The 17,211-nt window shown below is 46.1% G+C and overlaps 1 protein-coding gene across 1 annotated transcript in view; it reads left to right on the top strand.

The window, feature by feature from the left end:
* Positions 1–17,211, top strand: part of LOC121232779 (E3 ubiquitin-protein ligase RNF38) — a 114,980-nt gene that overhangs the window by 24,501 nt on the left and 73,268 nt on the right. The gene's annotated exons all lie outside the window — the stretch shown is intronic.

Here is a 17,211-nt window from a genome sequence, read left to right as displayed (position 1 = left end):
CTTTTATCCCACTATTTTCCCATGCTTGTTCCTCGCCAAATCACCTAAATGCATTCCTTTCCCTGCCTTTGGTTCCCCCCTAAACATGCCATGTTTGCCAATGAGACACCCATTTACAAGAAGGGTCGAAGGAAGGATCCGGGGAACTACAGGCCTGTCAGCTTGACCTCAGTACCGGGGAAGATTATGGAACAGTTCGTCTTGAGTGTGCTCACATGGCATGTGCAGGACAAACAAGGGATCAGCCCCAGTCAGCATGGGTTTACGAAAGGCAGGTCCTGCTTGACCAACCTGATCTCCTTCTATGACCAGGTGACCCGCCTAGTGGATGAGGGAAAGGCTGTGGATGTTATCTACCTTGACTTCAGCAAGGCCTTTGACACTGTCTCTCATGGCATACTCCTTGAGAAGCTGGCGTCTCATGGCTTGGACAAGTGTACTCTTCGCTGGGTGAAAAACTGGCTGGATGGACGAGCCCAGAAGGTTGTGGTGAATGGGGTGAAATCCAGTTGGCAGTGGGTCACAAGTGGTGTTCCCCAGGGCTCAGTGTTGGGCCCCGTTATGTTTAATATCTTTATCAATGATCTGGATGAGGGGATTGAGTGCACCCTCAGCAAGTTGGGAGGTAGGGTCGATCTGCTTGAGGGTAGGAAGGCTCTACAGAGGGATCTGGACAGGCTGGATCAATGGGCCGAGGCCAATTGTATGAGATTCAACAAGGCCAAGTGCCAGGTCCTGCACTTCAGTCACAACAACCCCATGCAACGCTACAGGCTTGGGGAAGAGTGGCTGGAAAGCTGCCCAGCAGAAAAAGACCTGGGCGTGCTGGTTGACAGCCAGCTGAATATGAGCCAATGGCATCCTGGCCTGCATAAGAAATAGTGTGGCCAGCAGGAGCAGGGAGGTGATTGTTCCCCTGTATTCGGCACTGGTGAGGCCGCACCTCGAGTACTGTGTTCACTTTTGGGCCCCTCACTACAAGAAAGACATTGAGGTTCTGGAGCGTGTCCAAAGAAGGGCAACGAAGCTGGTGAAGGGTCTAGAGAACAAGTCTTATGAGGATTGGCTGAGGGAACTGGGGTTGTTTAGCCTGGAGAAAAGGAGGCTGAGGGGAGACCTTATAGCTCTCTACAACTACCTGAAAGGGGGTTGTAGTGAGGTGGGTGCTGTTCTCTTCTGTCAGGTGGCTGGAGATAGGACGAGAGGAAATGGCCTCAAGTTGCGTCAGGGGAGGTTTAGGTTGGATATTAGGAAAAATTTCTTTACTGAAAGGGTTGTCAGGTGGTGGAACAGGCTGCCCAGGAAGTGGTTGAGTCACCATCCCTGGAGGTATTCAAAAAGCACATAGACTTCAGGACATGGTTTAGTGGGCATGGTTGATAGTTGGACTTGATGATCTTGAAGGTCTTTTCCAACTGAAATCATTCTATGATTCTATGATCCCATAATAAATCCTGTGCAATCCCAAAATGCTCTTCCCCTGCATCTCATAATGTGTCCAACTACCCTTAGGCAGTAACACACATAAATACACCAGTCCAAAGGGTGCTCTGGTGTTGGCCATCTTGATGGGTTTCATGCCTGGACAATGGAGCTCATGCCTCACTTGGGACAGCCCTGAGAAAGGCCTGGACAGGGTGTCCATTTCTCTGAGTCTAGAATTTGGGTTGCCCACCTGCCATTGTGCTCCTGTGCTCCTCTGGGCTTGTAGAGGTTGGCCTTTGATGGGCTGATGGCTCTCCTGTAATGGGCTTGACAGGCTATTATTAGGGTTCTTCCACCCACCACTGTGTCTCTGTGCTCCTCTCTGGGTGTGCTGATGAGTTTTATCACATAATCAAACAACAGCCTATAGAGTTTTATGACCTATACTCTTATCAGGTAAGAAGTGCAATAGAATATGATACCTGTTACAACAGTTACTGCTCCCAAAATATAAAGAACACTTAAGCCACATCATACTAACATTCAGCAAGTTCTCTGGGACTAGTGCTCCTAGCAACCATTCTGTGCTATGCTTTTCTCCTGCCCAATAAGCAACAAGAACCAAGTGTTCTCTGCAGCTACCTGACCTTTAGACTTTTTTTTGCTTTTAAGAGAAAAAAAAAGATCAGTTGGAATATTAATTCAAGAAAAATAAAAGACTAAGCAGAAACAAAATATTTCCAGCTTAAAGGCAACACCTTTAAAATTAAGGCATAAGATTTTTACTAGTAAGAGATGAAACTTATATCATGACATAAAGTCTCACTTCATGTTATGTCCTATGAAAACTCAACACAACAGGATGTCAAAGGGGAAAGAAAAGTACACCCAACCAACATAGCACACCTTTTTTCAAGTATATTTTGTACGGATTATAATTTAATTGAAACTTACTACTGAAATGATGGTTTGTTACTGTATTGGGTGTACATGGCAAGGTTTTGGTAGTGGAGGGGCTGCAGGGGTGGCCTCTGTGAGAAGAGGTAAGGGGCCGCCCCCATGCCAGATAGAGCTGGTTCCAGCCTGCTACAAAACGGACCCACCGAAGCTGAGTCAATCAGGAAAGCTGGTGATGTCTCTGTGAAAACATATTTAATAAAAAGGGCAAAAATACCAGACGGGCAGCAAGGAAAAAAGTGTGAGAAACAATAGTGCAAACACTAAGGTCCCCTGCAGCCCATGGAAGAGACCACAGCGGAGCAGGTATTCCCCTAGAGCCTGTGGAGAGGACCACATTGGAGCAGATATCCACAACTGCAGCCTGTGGAGGACTCCATGGCAGAGCAAGTGGATATTACCTGAAGGAACTGCAGCCCACAGAGAGACTATGCTGCAGCAGGAAAAGTTTGAGAAGGAAGGAGTGGCAGAGAGGAACTGTTATGTACTGATCATAACACCCCCATTTCCCATCCCCCCTGTGCTGCCTGAGGGTGGGGGGGGGAGCAGAGGGGAGGTAGAAGAATCAGGAATGAAGGAGTGAAGTTGAGCCTCAGGGAAATTTGTTTTAATTTTTTTGTTTTATTTTTTTTGTTAATTGTTTTAATTTTTGGTCTTTGTTTCTCACCATTCAATTCTCTTAATTGGCAATAAATTAAATTAGTTTTCCCCAAGTCAATCTTGTTTTGCCCATTATCATAATTGGTAAATGATCTCCCTGTCTTTATCTTGACCCATAAGCTTTTTCATCCTATTTTCTCCCCCGTCTTGATGAGGGGTGTTGTGGTTTAACCCCAGCCAGCAACTAAACACCACGCAGCTGCTTGCTCACCCCCCCCACACCCAGTAGGATGGGGGAGAGAATCAGGGAAAAAGTAATACTAGTGGGTTGAGATAAAGACAGTTTAATAGGACAGAAAGGAAGAAAATAATAATAATGGTAATAATAATAAAAGAATTGGAATATACAAAACAAGTGATGCACAGTGCAATTGATCACCACTCACTAACCAATGCCCAGTCAGTTCCCAAGCAGCGATCTTCTACCTCTGGCCAACTCCCCCCCAGTTTATATACTAGGCATGACGTCACATGGTATGGAATATCCCTTTGGTCAGTTTGGGTCAGCTGCCCTGGCTGTGTCCCCTCCCAACTTCTTGTGCCCCTCATACTAAATCCAAAACATAGTACTATACCAGCTACTAGAAAGAAAATTAAATCTATCCCAGCCGAAGCCAGGACAAGGGGGAAAAGTGAGAGAGCAGCTGGGTGGGCATCTGGCCAAGGTCAACCCACCACAGTTACACTTCTGAACATGCTTCACTAGTCACTTTTACATTGTTTACCTAAATGCTGTTCTCCTTTGCATAGAGAAAGTGAGAGTTATAGAATGATAATGTAGAACTCTTATATTTTCACCAAGTCAGTGTACCTTGAGAGATGCCTATTTTCTAGTTAAATTATAGGGATTACACACACAAACTAATCATATTTAAAAAAAAAAACAACCAACACAAAAAAAAACCCCGAAACCAAACAACATAGAATGAAGTTATTACCAGAAACAATTAAGACATATCTAAAATACATCTCTGTTCCTCCGCATATTGTCTACATGTCTAAGAAGATTAAATGTGTCATGATGCCCACAGATGTTTCTGTTTTACCAAGAGCTGTGAATGATTGAAGGTGGAAAAAACAGGGAGATAAGTTTCAAGAATAAAACTCAATTTGGAGGATGCAAAGTAGCCAAGACTTGTGAAAATAACCTGGAGGAAAGGCACATCATGATGTGGACAAATCTGAGGAATAGCAATACTAACACACTGATACTAAATATTACGTGTTAAACATTTACTTTTCTGAAAATTAAAACTTATTAGACAAAGTTTTCCAACTTTCAGAATTGGATCCCACAACAAAACATGATATCAAGATCATAAGTGAAACATTTATGACAAAAATGTAACTATTAAGCATTATTTGTAAGCACACTTTTCAGTATTGGGAAAGATGAAGAGTGGTGCGATTTTCACAGAGACCCTGTGGAGATGAGAGACTGAATCCTCAACTGCACAGAAGGAGCAACCAGAGACTGTAGTCAGTTGTGGGGCATATGAAGACTCCCATGATGGGGAAGGCTGCAGGCTTGTGACTTCTGGCAACAGGAAGACCGCTCCTTCTCTACCCGCACATCTGCAACAGTGTAATAAGTTTCTAGGAGCATTTGTCCTGGTTTCAGCTGGGATAGAGTTAATTGTCTTCCTAGTAGCTGGGTGATGCGAAAAGATGGGGAAGTCCGATGTGTGCCTCAAGGGGATTTGATTTTAGGTGAGAATAGCCAGAAGTAAACTGTATGATATTAGTTGCTATATAACCCTGCTACTGTATGTTATCATTACTATAATTGTTATATGCTATATCCATAGTACTACAGTAAGAATCACTTAGATCAAGCAAGAATGATCTGTGATAAAACTGAGCGAAGCGCAGTAGTGATGGAACCAGAACTGACTCCAGCATGCAACAATCCAACAGTGCACACCATCCTCCTGCTGCGTCCAATGTCACCTGCTCGTCACACCACACTGAAGCCCAATCCTGCTCTACCGACTGAGAGGACTTTGCACCATCCCTCCTGCCCAGAAAGACTGGTATGACAGATGGAGCCCAGAGTCGGGAACTAAATGAACTCAACGAACATTTTATGAACACGACCCATAAACTAAAGGAATGATATCTGTGTGTGTGTATACATATATACATATATATATATATATATCATCGTTCATATGTCTCAAAGGGACGGAAAAGGTGATGATGATTGACCAGGATGTAACTGAAGGTATGGGAACTGAGCATGACGTCAGTGGTATAGAATAAGGGGTGGATACTGTCCTGGTTTCAGCTGGGATAGAGTTAACTGTCTTCCTAGTAGCTGGTACGGTGCTATGGTTTGAGTTCAGTATGAGAATAATGTTGATATCGCTGATGTTTTCAGTTGTTGCTAAGTAGTGTTTAGACTAAAGTCGAGGATTTTTCAGCTTCTCAAGCCCAGCCAGCGAGAAAGCTGGAGGGGCACAAGAAGTTGGCACAGGACACAGCCAGGGCACTTGACCCAAAGTGGCCAACGGGGTATTCCATACCATGTGACGTCCCATCTAGTATAGGAACTGGGAAGTGGGGCGGGGAATCGCCACTCGGGGACTAGCTGGGTGTGGGTCGGCGGGTGGTGAGCAATTGCACTGTGCATCATTTGTACATTCCAATCCTTTCATTATTGCTGTTGTCATTTTATTAGTGTTATCATTATGATTATTAGTTTCTTCTTTTCTGTTCTATTAAACCGTTCTTATCTCAACCCGTGGGTTTTGCTTCTTTTTCCCGATTTTCTCCCCCATCCCACTGGGTGGGGGGGGAGTGAGTGAGCGGCTGCGTGGTGCTTAGTTGCTGGCTGGTGTTAAACCATGACAATCAAGCATATTTTATGTCAATTAGACTTTTAGTTCATTTTGGAAAAAAAAAAAAAAATGTATACCCTTCAGTAAAAACTTAACATTTTAATTTAAGAGTGCAATGCATTATACTAGGCACACTACTTGAAAACAATCATATACTAAAGCTTCATAGCTGATTTTTTTAGTCAACAAGTTTTTACACATGCAGCATATCAAATTAAAAACCTACTAGAGTACTTAACATCCAAATAGCTGTCAATCTGTCCTTGCAACAGACTGACCAATTTTTGAAGAAATAAGAAGCACTGAAATGGAACCAGCTGTATTAGAAGTCTTAAAGATATTGTAATTGAGAAGCTAGTGATCTTGAGCAGGCCATGTCTGTTCTGTTGGACCTTGTACTTGGGGCTTGAGAAGCCTGTATGTTGGCATGAGGAGCTGTGGTAAGGGAATTTGCTGTAATGTCCCATGCTGGCCTGTGCTACACACTGGTGGATGTTATGACAGAGAGAACGTTCCAACCTGTCAGAAGGTATGATTCTGCTTGTTACACAAAATAAAAGGCACCATGGTATGGGAGGGAGGAAGACCCTCTGCATGGATGGGATCTGTGCAGCATGCCATGGGAAAATCCATCCGGGGTCCATCTGATGCTGCACAAAAGCAAGATTCCCAGCATCTGAAGGGACCTAAGATTTACTCACTATCAATATTCCTCTTCTTATTCTAGAATATTAAACCAGCTATTTTATTATGCCATTTATTGTTGGGCCTTCCTTAGTGATCCAGAAAGAACCCTACACCATCCTTTCTCCCCCCGCTCTGATGCAGAACACCAGTTTATCAAAAACATTCAACACACAGCAGCCATCATTCAGAACAATGCAAACATAGTTGAAGCCTCTGAAGAAATAACCAGTGAGGAAGAAAAAAAAACTGTTATTTTTCTTTATTTGCCTAGAGGGACAACCATCTGTCCTGGTTTCAGCTGGGATAGATTTAATTTTCTTTCTAGTAGCTGGTATAGTGTTATGTTTTGGGTTTAGTATGAGAAGAATGTTGATAACACTGATGTTTTCAGTTGTTGCTAAGTAGTGTTTAGTCTCAAGTCAAGGATTTTTCAGCTTCTCATGCCCAGCCAGCAAGAAGGCTGGAGGGGCACAAGAAGTTGGGAGGGGACACAGCCAGGGCAGCTGACCCAAAGTGGCCAACAGGGTATTCCATACCATGTGACGTCCCATCTAGTATATAAACTGGAGGGAGTGGGGGGGGGGGGATCGCTGCTTAGGAACTAACTGGGCATTGTTTGGCAAGTGGTGAGCAATTGCATAGTGCATCACTTGTTTTGTGTATTCCAATCCTTTTAATAATATTATTGTCATTTTATTATTGTTATCATTATCATTATTAGTTTCTTCCTCTCTGTTCTACTAAACTGTTCTTATCTCAACCCACAAGTTTTACTTCTTTCCCCAATTTTCTCCCCCATCCCACTGGGTGGGGGGGAGTGAGTGAGCAGCTGCGTGGTGCTTAGTTGCTGGCTGGGGTTAAACCACGACACCATCTCAAAGCTTTACTGAAGTCTCCTAGGTATTGTCTCTTTTCAACAGCATTACAAATTGTGTTATTTCTGCTTTCATTCCCTCTTGTATAATAGTTCATTTTTACTGCAGCGTGAAAGAACATGGAGAGGGTTCTATCAAAACCTCAAGGAACTGACCAAGCCAGACATTGCATTAAGATGAAAGGCTCTGGTGAGAGGATGGGGCTGAAATCAGATAATTATTAAGTTGGCCTAGTACTAATGGAAAACCAGTGATTACAGGAATGGAGACAGAATTGCAAGATTGACAGGAAGTGATTCAGTTACAACTGTGAAGATCAGAGGACTCCCTAAGGAACAAAACTAAACAACGCATGCATAGTGGTATTCAGGCAAAAAAAAGAACAGTGCTTTTTGACAAGAGTTGAGGTGGTGTCATGGTTTAAGCCCAGGCAGCAACAAAGAACCACGAGGCCGCTCGCTCACTTCTCCCCGCCCCCTCTGGTGGGATTGTGTCCTGGGTTCAGCTGGGATAGAGTTAATTTTTTACAGGAACCTGGGAGGTGGGGGGGGGCATAGCCGGGGCAGCTGACCTGAACTAGCCAAGGAGCTATTCCATACCATGTGACATCATGCTCAGTATATAAATGGGGAGCGGGCGGGGGGAGTTCTCTCGACTTTCGGTGGGGGAAGTGGCGGAGCGTCGGGTCCCGGGTGGTGAGCAGTTGCACTGTGCATCACTCTTTTTGTATACTCTTTCATTAGTACCGTTGTTGTTGTTGTAACCTTTTTTTTTTTTTTTTTGCGTTGTCCCAGTAAACTGCCCTTATCTCAACCCTCGAGGTTCTAGGTTTTTTTTTCTTTCCTCTGCTCTGTCTCCTCCCTATCCCACCGGAGGGGGGCGGGAGGAGTGAGCGAGCGGCTGCGTGGTCCTTTGTTACCGGCTCGGCTGAAACCACGACAGTCCTTTTTGGTGCCCAACGTGGGGCACGAAGGGTTGAGATAACGACAGATCTGGCTAGAGCGTGTTGAAACAAATTTGTCATACGCATTCCTTATATTAGATAAATAGATGTTAGTCACGATGTTGATTAATTTGTTTACATGGTGGCGTTTTGTAAATTCTGATATGCTCTATGTATTGCCTGTAGTTACATTTCTCACCTCTGGGAGAGTGATTGGGATTATCATTTTGCTGTACTGGGCAATGTCGATTTATGAAATGATTACATCACTGGTCATGAGGTTAAGCTGGTATCTGTATGAGGCAGTGATATCATTTCCATACTTTGGGCACCTTCTATCGGATTTTATTGGTAATTACAGCCAATCCATGGGGGAGTTAGGGGGGGATACTTCCCCCCCCGTCCGTTTGCCTCCCTTCTCTCCTTCCGACTAATTACAACAGCTTCTGAGAATTTTGAATATCCTTGGGATGCACAAGCCAGTGTGCTGTTAGTGCTATGCCTCCTGAATATGTTTCAGGTCTTGTTTAGGGCTACAAAAAGGCTCTTTAAGAGTACCACCCCGAGATCTGCCCCAAAGCTGGATATTCATGGGTGGCACGGCATGTGGGAGGATATGGGCAGGTATCTAGAGAACTTCTCACCCCCAGTGGCTTGGAAGTTCACTCCCGAACAACTACAGAACCCTCATGAAGTGGTAGAATATTTGAAAGAAAAATGCTGTGGCTATTCCAAAGACGTACAACTCGCTGCGCTGTGCTGGGCCCTGGCCAGTATCTGCCAAACACTGCTTGATATTAGGCAGCACCCTCAGGGAGAAAAGGGGGAAAAGATGGAAAACAGGGCAACAGGCACCGTGGCTACCCCAACCCCAGCAACAGGCAGCGTGGCTACCCCAACCCCGGTGACAGATACTGCAGCTAAACCAGAGAACCAACCTGTGCCAGTATCAGTCACCCCTGTACAGAAAAAGAAACACACAAAGAAATCAGTTCGCTTAGTGAGAGATGAAAGTGAACCAGGGTCATCGCGAGAACAGGAGGAAGAGGCAGAACCTGAAATAATTACCCGATCTCTATCCCTGAGTGAGTTGCGTGACATGCGAAAAGATTTTGGCTGCCACCCAGGTGAGCACATTGTTACCTGGCTGCTCCGATGCTGGGATAATGGGGCTAGTAGTGTGGAATTAGAGGGTAAGGAAGCCAAGCAGTTGGGATCTCTGTCTAGGGAAGGGGGCATCAACAAGGCGATTGGGAGAAAAACACAAGTCCTCAGCCTCTGGAGGCAACTTCTGTTACGTGTGAAGGAAAGATACCCCTTCAAGGATGAAGTTACATGTCACCAAGGCAAGTGGACCACCATGGAGAGAGGTATCCAGTACCTGAGGGAATTAGCCGTGCTGGAGGTGATTTATAATGATCCAGAAAATGCGCAGTCACCCACAGATCCAGATGAAATCCAATGCACACAACCCATGTGGCGGAAGTTTCTACGAAGTGCACCACCAACCCATGCCAACTCATTGGCAGTAATGTCCTGAAAAGAAGGCCATGGACAAACGGTGGATGAATTGGCTGTCCAACTCCGGCAATACGAAGGAAGTCTCTCTTCCTCCCTACGGGCCTGTGTCTCGGCTGTAGAGGAATTGTCCCGAGAGTTCCAGCAATTCAAAGTGGATATGTCTTCCTCCCCACCTGTACAGGCCCGCATCGCAGCTATTGGGAGTAAGCATTCCTCTGCCCAAGAGAGAGGAGAGAGAAAGTACACACGACGGACTAACCTGTGGTTTTACCCGCGTGACCATGGAGAGGACATGAGGAAGTGGGATGGAAAACCTACCTCAGTCCTGGATGCACGGGTACGGGAGTTGCGAGAAAAAGCAACCAGAAAAGAGGATTCTTCTTGGAAAACTGCTGCTCCAGTTTCCTGTGAGCAGTCCCCCAGATGCAGTAGAAGGGCTGATCTCATTTCTGATCCTCTTGAAGGGACTTCTGATTCACGTGTGCGAAAAGTGAGTAACGAATATTCTAAGCAGGATTAGAGGGGCCCTGCCTCCAGCCAGGTGGAGGAGAGGGACAACCGAGTCCACTAGACAGTGTGGATTCGATGGCCTGGCACATCAGGCGCACAGGAATATAAGGCTCTAGTAGACACTGGTGCACAATGCACCCTAATGCCATCAAGTTATAAAGGGGCAGAACCCATCTGTATCTCTGGTGTGACAGGGGGATCCCAAGAGCTAACCGTATTGGAAGCTGAAATGAGTCTAACGGGGAATGAGTGGCATAAACACCCCATTGCAACTGGCCCAGAGGCCCCGTGCATCCTTGGTATAGATTATCTCAGGAGGGGGTATTTCAAGGACCCAAAAGGGTACCGTTGGGCCTTTGGTATAGCTGCATTGGAGATGGAGGAGACTGAACAGCTGTCTACCCTGCCTGGTCTCTCTCAAGACCCTTCGGTTGTGGGGTTGCTGAAGGCTGAAGAACAACAGGTGCCAATTGCTACCATGACGGTGCACCGGCAGCAATACCACACCAACCGAAACTCCCTGATTCCCATCCATAAGCTGATTTGCCAATTGGAGAGCCAAGGAGTGATCAGCAAGACTCACTCGCCCTTTAATAGTCCCATATGGCCTGTGTGAAAATCTAATGGGTATGGAGACTAACAGTAGATTATCGTGGGCTGAATGAAGTCACGCCACCGCTGAGCGCTGCTGTGCCAGATATGTTAGAGCTTCAATATGAACTGGAATCAAAGGCATCCAAGTGGTATGCCACAATTAACACTGCTAATGCGTTTTTCTCAATCCCTCTGGCAGCAGAGTGCAGGCCACAATTTGCTTTCACTTGGAGGGGCGTCCAGTACACCTGGAATCGACTGCCCCAGGGGTGGAAGCGCAGCCCCACCATTTGCCATGGACTAATCCAGACTGCACTGGAAAAAGGTGAAGCTCCAGAACACCTGCAATACATCGATGACATCATTGTATAGGGCAACACAGCAGAAGAAGTCTTTGAGAAAGGGAAGAAAATAATACAAATCCTTCTGAAAGCCGGTTTTGCCATAAAAGAAAGTAAGGTCAAGGGACCTGCACAGGAGATCCAGTTTTTAGGAATAAAATGGCAAGATGGACGTCGTCAGATCCCAATGGACGTGGTCAACAAAAGAGCAGCTATGTCTCCACTGACTAATAAAAAGGAAACACAGGCCTTCTTAGGTGTTGTGGGATTTTGGAGAATGCATATTCCAAATTACAGTCTGATTGTAAGCCCTCTCTATCAAGTGACCCGGAAAAACAACAATTTTAGATAGGGCCCTGAGCAACAACAAGCCTTTGAACAAATTAAACGGGAGATTGTTCATGCAGTAGCCCTTGGGCCAGTCCAGGCAGGACAAGATGTTAAAAACGTGCTCTGTACTGCAGCTGGAGCAAACAGTCCTACCTGGAGCCTCTGGCAGAAAGCACCTGGGGAGACCCAAGGCTGACCCCTGGGGTTTTGGAGTCGAGGATATCGAGGATCCGAGGCTCACTATACTCCAACTGAAAAAGAGATATTGGCAGCATATGAAGGAGTTCAAGCTGCCTCAGAAGTGGTTGGTACTGAAACACAGCTCCCCTTAGCACCCCAACTGCCAGTGCTGGGCTGGATGTTCAAAGGGAGGGTCTCCTCTACACATCACGCGACTGATGCCACGTGGAGTAAGTGGGCCGCACTGATCACACAATGAGCTTGCATAGGAAACCCCAGTTGCCCAGGAATTGTGGAAGTGATCACGGACTGGCCAGAAGGCAAAGATTTTGGAATGTCACTAGAGGAGGAGGTGACACGGGCTGAAGAGGCCCCGCTGTATAATAAACTGCCAGAAAATGAGAGGCAATATGCTCTGTTCACTGATGGGTCCTGTCACATTGTGGGAAAGCATCGGAGGTGGAAGGCTGCTGTATGGAGTCCTACACAACAAGTCGCAGAAACTGCTGAAGGAGAAGGTGAATCGAGTCAGTTTGCAGAGGTGAAAGCCATCCAGCTAGCGTTAGACATTGCTGAAAGAGAGAAGTGGCCAGTGCTCTATCTCTATCCTGACTCATGGATGGTGGCAAATGCCCTGTGGGGGTGGTTACAGCAATGGAAGCAGAGCAACTGGCAGCGCAGAGGTAAACCCATCTGGGCTGCCGCACTGTGGCAAGATATTGCTGTTCGGATAGAGAAGCTAGTGGTAAAAGTACGTCACGTAGATGCTCATGTACCCAAGAGTCGGGCCACTGAAGAACATCAAAACAACCAGCAGGTGGATCAGGCTACCAAGATTGAAGTGTCTCAGGTGGACCTGGACTGGCAACATAAGGGTGAGCTGTTTATGGCTCTGTGGGCCCATGATACCTCAGGCCATCAGGGAGGAGATGGGCTCGCGATCGAGGGGTGGACTTGACCATGGACATTATCGCATAGGTTATCCATGAATGTGAAACATGTGCTGCAATTAACCAAGCCAAGTGGTTAAAACCCCTGTGGTATGGAGGGCGATGGCTGAAATATAAACAGTGGGAGGCCTGGCAGATTGACTATATCACACTCCCACAAACTTGCCAAGGCAAGCGCCATGTGCTTACAATGGTGGAAGCAACCACCGGATGGCTGGAAACATATCCTGTGTCCCACGCCACTGCCCAGAACACTATCCTGGGCCTTGAAGAGAAAGTCTTATGGCAACACGGCACCCCAGAAAGAATCGAGTCGGACAACGGGACTCATTTCCGAAACAACCTCCTAGACACCTGGGCCAAAGAGCATGGCATTGAGTGGGTGTATCACATCCCTTATCACGCACCAGCCTCTGGGAAAATTGAGCGATACAATGGACTGTTAGAGACTACATTGAGAGCAATGGGGGGTGGAACTTTCAAACATTGGGATACACATTTAACAAAAGCCACCTGGTTAGTTAATACTAGAGGATCTGCCAATCGGGCGGGTCCCGCCCAACCAAGACTTCCACATACTGTAGAAGGGGATAAAGTCCCTGTAGTGCACATGAGGAGTATGTTAGGAAAGACAGTCTGGGTTAGTCCTCCCTCACGCAGAGACAAACCCATCCAAGGGGTTGTTTTTGCTCAGGGACCTGGGTACACCTGGTGGGTGATGCAGAAGGATGGGGAAGTTCAATGTGTACCTCAGGGAGATTTGATTTTGGGAGAGAATAGCCAGTGAACTAGGCTGTATGATATTTAACTGCTAAATAACCTGCCAATGTATGTTATTGTATCTATAGTGTCTGTATGCCATATCAAGGGTATTACAGTAAGAATTACCCAAATGACTTTGAAACTGAGCCAAGTGCAGCAGTGATAGAACTTGAACTGGCGCCCAGCAATTTCCTCAAGATCAACATCTTCGACCTGCAGGCCAAGGGTGTGGGTTGCACCAAATGTACCAGCCACAAGCTCCAGAGGCAGCATACAACAACCCAACACCTCACACCATCTCTCTTATCCTGAAGAACTGTTACAACAGATGGAACCCCAAAGTCATGGACTAAATAAAATTGATGGACACATTGGAGGGATAGCCCATCGACTAAGGGAATACTATTTGTGTGTGTGTGTGGAGGGGGGGGAGTGTGTCCATATACATATATATATATATAAAAGACAAGGAAAGTGGTAGTGGTTGATTGGAAAATGTAAGATCTGGGCATGATGTAGATGGTATAGAATAAGGGGTGGATACTGTCCTGGTTTCAGCTGGGATAGAGTTAATTTTTTACAGGAACCTGGGAGGTGGGGGGGCATAGCCGGGGCAGCTGACCTGAACTAGCCAAGGAGTTATTCCATACCATGTGACATCATGCTCAGTATATAAATGGGGAGCGGGCCGGGGGGTGCTCTCGACTTTCGGTGGGGGAAGTGGCGGAGCGTCGGGTCCCGGGTGGTGAGCAGTTGCACTGTGCATCACTCTTTTTGTATACTCTTTCATTAGTACCGTTGTTGTTGTAACCTTTTTTTTGTGTGTTGTCCCAGTAAACTGCCCTTATCTCAACCCTCGAGGTTCCAGGTTTTTTTTCTTTTCTCTCCTCCATCTCCTCCCTATCCCACCGGAGGGGGGCGGGAGGAGTGAGCGAGTGGCTGCGTGGTCCTTTGTTACCGGCTGGGCTGAAACCACAACAGATGGGGAGGAGAATCAGAAAGGAAAAAAGAAGGTAGAACCTTGTGGGTTGAGATAAGGACAGTTTACTGGGACAACACAAGGAGAGAAATTATAATAATAACAATAGTACTAATAAAAGAATATACAAAACAAGTGATGCACAGTGCAACTGCTCACCACCCGGAACCTGACGCTCCACCACTTCCCCCGCTGAAAGACCACCTCTACCCCCCAGCCTGCTCCCCAGTTATATACTGAGCATGATGTCACATGGTATGGAATAGCCCCTTGGCTAGTTCAGGTCAGCTGTCCTGCCTGTGCCCCCTCCCAGCTTCCTGTGAAAATTAATTCTATTCCATCCAAACCCAGGACATTATCCACCCCTTATTCTATACCATCTACGTCATGCCCAGATCCTACACTTTCTAATTAATCGCCACCACTTTCCCTGTCTTTGAGAGAGAGAGAGAGAGATATGTACACCCACACCCATGAATAGCATTCCCTTTTTCTATGGGCCATCCCTCTAATGTGTCCATCAATTTTATTTAATCCATGACTTTGGAGCTCCATCTGTCATAACAGTCCTTAAGGGTAGGAGAGATGGTGTGTGGTGTTGGATTGTTGCATGCTGCCTCCAGAGCTTGCGGCTGTTTTATTTGGCACAACTAATGACCATGGTCTGCGGGTTGAAGATGTCGATCTTGAAGAAGTTGCTGGGCGCCAGTTCAAGTTCCATCACTGCTGCACTTGGCTCGGTTTCAAAGTCCATCCTTCAGTTATTTGGGTAGTTCTTACTGTAATACCCTTGATATGACATATAGCCACTATAGATGTAATGACATACATTGTCAGGTTATTTAGCAGTTAAATATCATACAGTCTAATTCACTGGCTATTCTCTCCCAAAATCAAATCTCCCTGAGGTACACATCAAACTTCCCCATCCTTCCGCATCACCCACCAAGTGCACCCAGGTCCTTGAGCAAAAGCAGTCCCATGAATGGGTTTGCCTCTTCCCGAGGCAGGAGTAACCCAGACTGTCTTCCCTAATATACTCTTCATGTGCACTACAGGAAGTTTATCTCCTTCTACAGTATGTGGAAGTTTTGGTTGGGCAGGGCCAGCCCGATTGGCAGATCTTCTAGTATTAACTAACCAGGTGGCTTTTGCTAAATGTGTATCCCAATGTTTAAAGGTCCCACCCCCCCCATTGCTCTCAATGTAGTTTTTAGCAGTCCATTGTATCGTTCGATTTTCTAAGAGGCTGGTGCATGATAGGGGATGTGATACAATCCAAATGAAGCAGGTGATTGGGAAAAGCCAGCACGGATTTACCAAAGGCAAATCATCTCAGACTAACCTCATCACCTTCTACAACAAAATAACTTATTCTGTTGACATGAGGAGAGCAGAGCAATGGATGTTGTTTACCTGGACTTCAGCAAAGTGTTTGACGCTGTTTCCTACAGCCTTTTCCTGGACAAACTGGCAAGATACAGACAGGATGGGTAAGAAATTAGCAAACAGGTTGCACTCAGAGGGTGGTTATCAATGTTTTTTACTCAGGCTGGCAGCCTGCCACAAGTGAGGTCCCCCAAGGATCAATACTGGGCCCCACACTGTTCAGCATCTTCATAAATGATCCGGATGATGGGATTGAAAGCACCCTCACCAAATTTGCTGATGACACCAAACTGGGTGGTGAGGTGGACATGTCAGAAAGGAGAGACATCTTACAGAGAGACCCGGACAGGCTGGAAGAGTGGGCAAGCAAGAACAGTGTGAAGTTTAGCAAAGACAAGTGCAAGGTCCTGCACCTGGGACATTACCAAAAAGACCAGTACAGGCTAGGATCTGTGTGGCTGGGGAGCAGCCTTGCTGAAAGGGACCTGGTGGACAACAAGCTGAATATGAGTTAGCAGTGTGCTGCTGCAGCAACAAAGGAAAATCGCATCCTGGCCTGCATCTGCAGGGGCGTTACTAGCAGAGATAGAGATGCAATCATCCCACTCAGTGCTTGTCAGGCTGCATCTGGAGTACTGTGTCCAGTTCTGGTCCCCACAATTCAAGAAAGATGTGGAAAGACTGGAGAGGGTCCAAAGGAGGACCACAAAGATGATCAAAGGGCTAGAGAACCTGCCCTATGAAAAGAGACTGAAGGAGTTGGGTCTTTTCTCCCTGGAGAAGAGAAGGCTCAGAGGGGATCTCATCACGGTATTCTAGTGCTTAAAGGGTGGCTACAAAGAGGACAGAGGCTCTCTCTTCACAAGGAGCCACATGGAGAATACAAGGGACAATGGGTTCGAGTTGTACCGGGAGAGGTTTCATCTTGATTTAGGAAAGAAATTTTTTACAGTGAGAATAATCATTCACTGAAACAACCTCCCCAGGGATGTGGTAGTGTCCCCATCACTGGAGGTTTTCAAGATGTGATTGGACAGGGTGCTAGATAATCTCATCTAGGCTCCCTTTCCCATGAAAGGTTGGACCAGGTGATCTTTCAAGGTCCCTTCCAACCTTGGCTGTTCTATGATTCTATGAAATATTCTACTCAACCGATAGTGTTCAGAAAGTGGCAAACTCCTTTAAAGCTAAAAACCATAAGAGGGCTAATAAAATAGGAAGAAAAAGAATATTTAGTAGACTGAGGAAAATTGTGAGGAATGAATAAG

Source organism: Aquila chrysaetos, chromosome W, assembly GCF_900496995.4.
Source record: "Aquila chrysaetos chrysaetos chromosome W, bAquChr1.4, whole genome shotgun sequence".
Lineage (NCBI taxonomy): Eukaryota > Metazoa > Chordata > Aves > Accipitriformes > Accipitridae > Aquila > Aquila chrysaetos.
This window is presented reverse-complemented; position numbering and strand designations above follow the sequence as displayed.